Raw genomic sequence first — 9,148 nt, 5'->3', positions numbered from 1 at the left:
AAAAACAGAATATTCAACCTAAACTACAGAAGGCAGACATGAAAAATTGTACTCAAATAATTTAAAAGTCTTAGGTGTCCCCTGGTGACCAAAAAGAAAACAAAACAAATCATTTAAGGTTGCATTTTAATCGAATTATGCAATGACATTAATTTAAACATTAGTAAACAGATGCAATTTTGTGTAATGCTTTAAATTAAGTTTCTCACATATGCATTTAATTGAAATGTATTGAGATGGTTATTTATGTTAATAAAATAATTAAAAGCAGTTATTTAAGACTAACTATAAAATAGCTGTGTAACTACCTATATTAATAAGACAGTTAGTTAAAGGATAATGTCTATTGCTTTATAGTGTAATTGCAATAAACAGCTGCTGAGTTAGATTAAGAGCCAAAGTGAAACTAAAGTGTTTTAGCAATCTCAAAAGCTATTTGTTTATAAGTATACTACAAAGCAATAGAGATTATTCCTGTTATACAACAGCTATAGCATAAACATTAAAATATGATTTCCTAAGTGCTTGGATTCCTTTCTCTCAGATTTTCCACCTACACCACAAGAGAAGGCAAGGCTAGAATCAGTGGGGAATGGCTTGTGCAGAGAAGGACATGTATGAGAGAGTGTTTATAGGGTGATTTACTGTCCTAATTTATAGCCATGCATTACTATTGACTTCAATGAGATTATGTGTGGATGTAAGTCAGGGCAGAAACTGTGTTAACCAGTTGTATTTTTAGGGTTTCATCATTCAAAAATCTTGTTTGATTTTTTTTTTTTTTGGTTAGAAAAAGCTCTTCCTTGGCTCCAGATCAAACCTACCAGATTTTAGGCTAATGGGACTTTTTTGTGGAAGTGGGCAGGGGAAAGTCAAGCTTGTAATAGAAACTCATCAGCAGCCTTGTTTAGGAAATGGCTGCTGCCATTACATAATTAACAGACAAAGAAGAGACACTTTCTGGTCCCTAAGCTATGGCATTTTATGGCTGTGTGTCATAGCGAATACACAGAACTCAGACATTAGGTTGTGGTAAGTAAGCAAATGACAATACTGTGTATTTATTTGTATTGCAGTTGTGATTTACAGGCTCCGAGTTGGCACCCATTGTGCTAGGCACTGTACATACATCCAATGAAAAAGATGTTCCATGTGCCAATGACCAGAAAGACTGATTCAAATATTCTTTTAAATGCAGGTCTTGGATCCTGCAAGTCAATAGAACTATCAAGGTAAGAAAAAGTTGCAGGAATGGGCCTTTATATATAATGTTTATGCCACCTTAGGATTCTGCAGGTTTTGTGGGGGGTGAGGAACGGTGTTCTTAATTACTTAATTACACTTGTTCAGTTGTGTTTGAATCAATATTCTAAAGTTTATCATTTTACAAAACTAAGGAGCCCTTACAAAGTAAATGGTTATTAAGGTGCTTTTAACACCTTTATTGCTCCTTATGATTACAGCTTTCTTCCCACTTCAAGTGGTTTAACTTTTTCTGTGACCATACTGAAAGAACTAAACTATTGGAGTCAAAAAGTGCCGTGAAACAAAGTCAGACAAAGATTTCATAATGGAGGTTTTACATGACTTGTGGTTTTGGTATGTATCGATGAATTGTGTGTGGGCAAGACAAACAAGACAACGTGTAAAACAAACAAACAACACTAAATGACCTCTAAATCAGTGGAGTTCAGCTTCAGAAGACCTTCATGGAGCCCAAAATGAAAAGAGCAAGCATCCAGCATGTAAAGTGCAGCATCTTTCACAGCACCAGAGATGTTCAGTGGGCTGTCTGGATGCCCCAGGCATGGTCATTCATCGCACAGCAAACCATGTCACATCTGAACCTGTTAAGCTAGCTCCAGAGGCACCATGGAAGCCCTAATCCAAGTAGCCATTCATCTGGTCTGATGATGATGTAGGAGTTCCTGGTAGTTGCAGAGGATTTCTCCCATTCTGTCTGCCACAGTGAGTTGATGGCATTATCATCTGGATGGAAGGTATGCAGTGCTGTCCAGATAGGATTTCTGCTATGCAGTCAGTGGCAGGATGCTTACCATAAATCCCTGAACAGTGGCAAATGTGGTGTCTGTTGATGATCAGTTTGTTGGCTGCTTTCAGACACTGGATGTTAGGTTGAGGAATATTGCCAAGGGCTCAAGTATCAGGGGGTAGCCGTGTTAGTCTGTATCTACAAAAACAACAAGGAGTCTGGTGGTACCTTAAAGCCTAACAGATTTATTTGGGCATAAGCTTTTGTGGGTAAAAACCTCACTTGCATCCGAAGAAGTGAGGTTTTTACCCACAAAAGCTTATGCCCAAATAAATCTGTTAGTCTTTTAGGTGCCACCAGACTCCTTGTTGTTTTTGCCAGCGGCTGGTATCCTTACAAGTTTTGGTGGCTTCAACATGCCTGTGGCAATTCTCATGGTGTAATTAAGCTGTGTGTCCCTTAGTCTAGTGTTTAGGGCAGAGTTTAACTAACTTGGGTACAGTATTTGCCAACTGAATAGCAGAGAGTGAGTCACAAACTACAGGTGGACCCTACTACCTTGTTAGGAGACAATTTCTGTTCTTAATCAGTTGAGCTACTTTAGTGAGATAGTATTTGTATGATCTACGGTAACCTGTGGCCTACCTAGATACACTAGTTTTGGATCATGTTCCAAGTGCTGATCATTCAAAAAGATGTTGAGTTCAAGCTGGTTTTGAGCATGGTATAAGTGGAAGTATGTTGATACAGTCTTTGCTGTACACTGTACTTAGTTTCAGTCTCCATTTCTTGCAATAGTCACCAGATCACAATTCAGGTTCTCATAAATCTCTTGAAAGCCAAAGTCCCGTCAGCCAAGCAAATATTATCATCAAACATGGACTGCCTGGAGATGGTGTTTGGTGAGTTATTGGTGACTACATTAAATAAAGTTGGTACCAGTACCACGCTTTGCCAGAGTCTGTTTTTGTGGAATTTCCAAGTTCTATTTTTTTGGCCCAGAGATACCTGAAAACATCTACCCATTAGCATGAGCTCAGTTACCATGGCAGCTCATCAAGGAAGCACTCTTGATATCTTGTACAGCAGACCAGTGTGCCAGATGGTGTCATAAACTGCTGCAAGGTCAAAAAAGCCAGCTCCAGTTTTCTTCTTCTTTTGACATCCATTCTCAATGTACATAGTAGGTGCTAGCATTTGGTCGCAGGTGCTTTGACTTGGTTAGAAACCTTCCTGATCATCACTCAAAAGTTGTTCTGTCATGGGCATAGTCCTCTGGAAGATCATCCACTCCAGGAGTTTGTAGCTATAACTCAGAAGTGATATTGGGGAATAGCTGGTTGCTAAAGAGTTACCTTTACCTGGCATTGACAAAGCTATTACCTTAGCTCTTCACCCTATTGTATGTATTGTATTCTATTGTATGATGTGGGACATGAAAATAGGCAACAAGCACTGGCTTTTCTTCATAGAATCATAGAATATCAGGGTTGGAAGGGACCTCAGGAGGTCATCTAGTTCAACCCCCTGCTCAAAGCAGGACCAATCCCCAGACAGATTTTTGCCCCAGATCCCTAAATAGCCCTCTTAAGGATTAAGCTCACAATCCTGGGTTTAGCAGGCCAATTCATAAACCACTGAGCTATCCCTCCCCCCAAAATGTAGGATTTCCCTTTTAATTATTATTGTAAGTGAACTACAGTCACAAAGGTGTCACTGTAATACCACTAGACACAGACAGCACGATCTGCAGAACAGCCTCAGCACGAGGTGTGCAGAGACCGTGTCAGCTCCCTACACTACCCTTCAACTTGGACCTGAAGGGACCTCGCCTCTAGGAAAAACTGGGCAGGTCCTTCACAAGATGTTGTAGTAGTTCTGGCAATAAATTGTCATGGCCATAGGCTTTTCCTGTTTTCACTGATGTCAGTGCCTTTTCTGTATCTTAGAGAATGGTAGGAAGTTTTCATATTGGTCAGACACTAGAGATTGTTTGCATTGATGCCATTTATTTTTGATTGAATCTTGAAAATTTTTATTTTTTTCTGCTTCACCAATGTTGGTCAGCTGTGCCGCAAAACTGGAGGGACTTTCTGTTGCCATGTATCTGGTGGATTCTGTGCTGCATCTACTGAGTGTACATGTTTTCCTGCTAGATATTGACATGTCCATTTCTGAAATTGCTTTTCTCCCAGCCTGCTATTTGGGCTACATTCAGGGTCTCTAGAAGGTGGTTGGCTATTTCTGGATCGATGGATTTTTGTATTGTTTAAAGAGGTCTGCAGATTCCTCTCCCAGACATGGTACAAAGGCTTTTTGGCAGCCATATCAGATGGACTTGGAGGTAGCCTTAAAGATTGCTTTGTGTAAACCTTGAATATGCTTAATCTATGGAGTACAGACTGTATATTGGCCAATGGGCTTAGTGTAATTGTTCCAGTGGCCTTTCTGTAGTTCCAATGTAGCCTTGGGCTAGAGGTCATGATAGGTATGGTAGCCCCTATTTGGATGAGATGATGCTGGTTGTGGAGGAAATTTCCAAGGACCCTGCAGATGACTGCTGGAGGGAGGTCTCCAACAGAAATAACCCAGCTGAGGCCAGGGGACTACCCCTAGTTCCAGTGAGCAGAGTGAAAACTAGCTGCTTGCTTAGGGTCATTAAGAAGATGTAATTCATTGAAGGCAGCCCAACCTGCTAAGCCTATCCCACTTTGATCAGATTCTTTATAGTCCAGATGGTATGGTGGCTATTAAAGTCTCCAGCATAGATGGCAGGATGCTGGGGTGATGGTAGAGCAGGAACAGGCCATCATTGGTTAGGGGGCCCGTAGACATTAGCCACTTCAAACTGACTGATCCTCATGATGTCGCCGTAGTCAGATGTAGATGGTAAACTCTGCACATCTGCTCAATCTGATCTTACATAAGTGACCCAGCCATATTTTTCATGCAAACTATAGTCTATGAGGTTGAAACCAGAGATTATGAATTGACAGGCAAGAAGGGACTTCATGTGAGTTTCCTGAAGGCAGATGACAGTAATGTTGAGTCAGGAGGCAATGTTTTTGAGAATAGAGGCTCTGTGGCTGATGGGCCCTTGACATTCAACTGTAGTGCCTTGAGAAAAGAGACAACATTTGTGGCATTTCCTTGTCCATGTCCACAGTCATTGGGATCCAATAGATTTGGTTCACTGGTGGCAGTTTTGGTTTCTCTTGCAGAGTAATCACAGGGTACATGATAAGAATACAGCTGCATTGTAACTGCCTCATACCGGCATTGTTTTGTTATGAATGTGAAACACAGCCACGATTCACAAATCTAGAGCAGGGTTGTGCAAGCCCAGAGTTTCACATTGACCTTTGATCTGCCACCTGCTGCTTCTCCTGTAGGTACCAGGGAGAGACTTTTGTCCCAAAAATCATGCACAGTTTTATATTTTCAGCCAAACAGAAAAACACAGGGGAAAATCATAGTGAGTTTGAACGTCTCATGAACCAAAATCAAAACAAATTCATTCAACCCTTTTTGACACCAAACCACCTATTTTTGCACAACCAGGGCCATGATGTTTATAGAATGATAGTGCTGTTCAGTGTTTTTCCATGTGTTTGTGTTTGTTGTCTTCTGATGTTTGATAAATATGGGGTGAGAAATTCAGGATGAACAATTTTCTCAATATAATAAAAATTTCCTAAAATTAGTTTACCTTTAATGAATATGTTTTTATAAAGTATAAAAACTGTGTACCAAAGGTGAAAAAATCCTGTTGAATCTACATGCTTCCTTCTTTTGAAGTTGTCTATCCTGAAGGGATGATTACATCAGTGGCTAGATGGCCCACACTGGCACAAGCATGTGAAAATCACAGTGGCAGGCATCAACTATGCTTCGTGGAAACAATTTTTTAAAAAGCCAACAGAAAAAGGGGTCTTGGCAGAGACTTCTGCATGGTGATTAGTCCAAGTGCAGATCCACTACTAATCTTCCGTGGAATTACTTTGTTTCTGGGTTGTTAAGGAAACAGATGTAAGGGTGGCTCTGGAGTGTGTGTGTGTGTGTGTGTGTGTGTGTGTGTGTGTGTGTGTGTAAATCAGCAGTTCAGATTATGTCTGTTAAGCACCCAAAACGATTATTTTCAGTGGTTGGGATCCAGCACTGGGCAAGCTCCAGTCTCACTGCTTCTACATCAGGCTTAGGCAACTGGCAGAAAAGCCCACCCAGTGACTAGCCTTGTTAAGCTTCCAGGGCTTGCAGGCCTTGCTGACTCTGCCCTGGGGAAAACCTGTGTAACAATGGATAAAAGACTTTGGCCTCCCAGCTTACTTACAAAGGATCCTCTTCACTCATCCTCTTAGTGAGAAATCCTGTTGAATGCTTTTTTGAAATCTTTCAAATTTTAAAAATAAAATAAATCTTTACTCCATTCCCCAGTGAGTCTCCTGACTGTACTGCCATGTTGTTGTGCACTTCAGGTCCTTTACATCAGAGAAGGCGATTGAGAGGATGCCTTTATTCCTGTGGCTCCAGGCAGGTACATGACAAAAAAGATATTAACTTCTTTGTGTTCCTTGAAAATATTAAAAGAAAGAAAGAAAGAAAGAAAGAAAGAAAGAAAGAAAGAAAGAAAGAAAGAAAGAAAGAAGGGCAAATTAATGTGTGTTTAAATAATTTGGTAGCAAATTGTTCACAAGTTTCTAATCACTGCACACTAACTTCATTTGTAGCAATTTTGGGAGAGGATAAGTTTGGAAATAGGGAGGATTGTTCCAGCTGGAGACAGGGAAATATTTCTGTGTGTATGTTGGTGTTAGTGAGTTTCACATGTCACGTGTGATGCTAAAAGAAGATTCACAGTGACAGGGCGATAAAGTGTACACAGTGAGCATGAGTGAACTGGTTCCGATTAAAATAACCACCCTATTTGGACCATCACCCATTTCCAGACCTCATTCCTAGAATGAAAGAAGTGAGGCTATACCCTTCCTGTTAACTCCCCACACCTCTGTCTCTCTCTCTCTCTCTCTCTCTCTCTCTCTCTCTCACACACACACACACACACACACACACAAAACACGGCTTATCTTCACTTAAAACGCTACCACAGCACAGCTTTGTCGCTGTAGCTTTTTAGTGTAAACATTACCTACAAGGATAGGAAGGATTCTTCCCTCAGCATAGTTAATCCATCTCCCCAGGAGTGGTAGCTAGATCAACAACTAAATCGACTTAGTGACTTAATTACACCGCTGGGGAGGGGGGTTTGATTTTTCACACCTTTGACAGACATAGTTAAATCAACCTAATTTTCTAGTGAAGACCAGCCTCCCTCCCCCCCCACACACACACACCTCTTTTCTACACTTTCCCTACACAGTCTCCATTTCATTTACACTGTCTTCTAGGTGGCCTGGTGGTTGTTCATCTCTGTTATCTTCAGGAAGTTAATGGTTAACCAACTCCTCTTGTCTTTTTAGGGACACTGCTCCATTCCTCTCCAGGACTTCTTTCAGTCAAGCTGGCTTATAGGCCTGTGTTCCTTTCTACTGAAATGTGTTGAGGGCTGGAAGTTTCCCTCCCTTTATCTCCCTTCCTTCTGATACCAACCTGGAAATGCTCCACTGGCTACTGCACACTACCTTTATACATGGTGGAGTTGAAATACCCGAGATGTACTGTTCCATTCATAAATCCTTGTTGTCTCATGAGCAGAGATATTATTAACTGAAAACGCTGGAAGAATCCAAACTGACTCTATTGTTATGGAGCTCTTACACATAGTCTTACAAATTCTTAGTGTGTGAGTGCTGTTCAGTCTCTGAAGAAATGTTGCATTGCTATTTTTGTGATGTAATTTCTTTAAGGGGAGCTGTTGCAAACATTAAGAGAACTAAGCTTTGTTGTTTGGGCTGAGATTTCCAAAAAAGAGGCATTTGTCTGTGAGCTGTCTTTGGAGGTTATAGTGTAAAATAAACAAGTGACAATGACTAAGAATGTACTCTGGCTTTATGTCACAGATTTCTCGTCCAACTTGCTAAACTTGATATCTACTTTCACTTGGTACAGGGGTAACAATAGCCTGATTGGGATATTTACAGGGCCGATGCAAGGAAGTTTCGCCTAGGGCGCGAAACTTCCACCTTGCGCCCCCCCCTCCAGCCCTGCGGCTGCTCCCTGCACCCCCTCCGCCCTGAGGCGCCCCGCCATGGCAGCTCCCCCCGTCCCCGCCCTGAGCCCCCCCTCCCCCCGCGGCAGCTCCCCTCCCCCCCGGGAGCTGTGCGGCAGCTCCCCATTCCAGCTCACCTCTACTCTGCCTCCTCCCCTAGCAGGCCGCCCATGCTCTAATTCTCCTCCCCTCCCAGGCTTGAGGTGCCAAACAGCTGATTGGCGCCGCAAGCCTGGGAGGCGGGAGAAGTGGAATGGCGACCACGTGCTTGGGGAGGGTGCGTAGGAATGCTGTAAAAAAATTGGGGGCACCTCTTTTTGGTGCCCCCAAATCTTGGCACCCTAGGCAACCACCTAGTTTGCCTAAATGGTAGCACCGGCCCTGGATATTTAGCAAGATGCCATGTGCAGAGCGCATTGCAGAGCCGCACCACTCCCAAAGCAGCCATTAAGCTGGCACACAGAATGGCCCTTTGGCATTCTGACCCCACTCTGTGGGCCAGTGCAAGAGGGGCTATTATTGGTGCCTGTTTTACCTGTGTCACTTTGGGAGAGATGGTGATAAATTAACAGGACCTGTGCTGGCTGCTGCTACCCAGCCAGGCTGAACATTTGCCCCACTGTATACACACTTCCCTTTTAGCTAGATTGAGAGGTGTAGTTGACACGTGTAGCTGTGGGAGCCTAGACTTATTTGGACAGTGCTGTTGGGAGGGGGTGCAAGATCACCCTTTGAGCCAGACTGTGCTGGGCTGTACAAAGTGGTGTGTGAGGTACAAGGAGTCTCTCCGTGAAGGGGCCAGGCACAGTAGGAGAGCAAGAACTCTACACCACTAGTTCTACTGCTGCCTGTAGCCTTTGCAGAGGCTGGCAGGGAGGATGAAGGGCAATGGACTTGATCCTGTCTGTGGCCCTCCAAAGCTGGCTAGGAATAGTTGGTCAATGGTGGTGCAGAGCCATGTGAGGACTGAACTTATGGACATCTATCTA

At 42.7% G+C, this 9,148-nt stretch overlaps 1 long non-coding RNA gene across 1 annotated transcript; it reads left to right on the top strand.

The window, feature by feature from the left end:
• Positions 1-1,101: 1,101 nt before the first annotated feature.
• On the top strand, positions 1,102-7,954 carry LOC117875603. The gene is made up of 3 exons (XR_004645301.1): positions 1,102-1,232; positions 6,428-6,527; positions 7,471-7,954. It is a non-coding gene; the product is annotated as an uncharacterized LOC117875603 (long non-coding RNA).
• Positions 7,955-9,148: the final 1,194 nt, after the last annotated feature.

This window comes from Trachemys scripta, chromosome 3 (genome assembly GCF_013100865.1).
Source record: "Trachemys scripta elegans isolate TJP31775 chromosome 3, CAS_Tse_1.0, whole genome shotgun sequence".
Lineage (NCBI taxonomy): Eukaryota > Metazoa > Chordata > Testudines > Emydidae > Trachemys > Trachemys scripta.
This window is presented reverse-complemented; position numbering and strand designations above follow the sequence as displayed.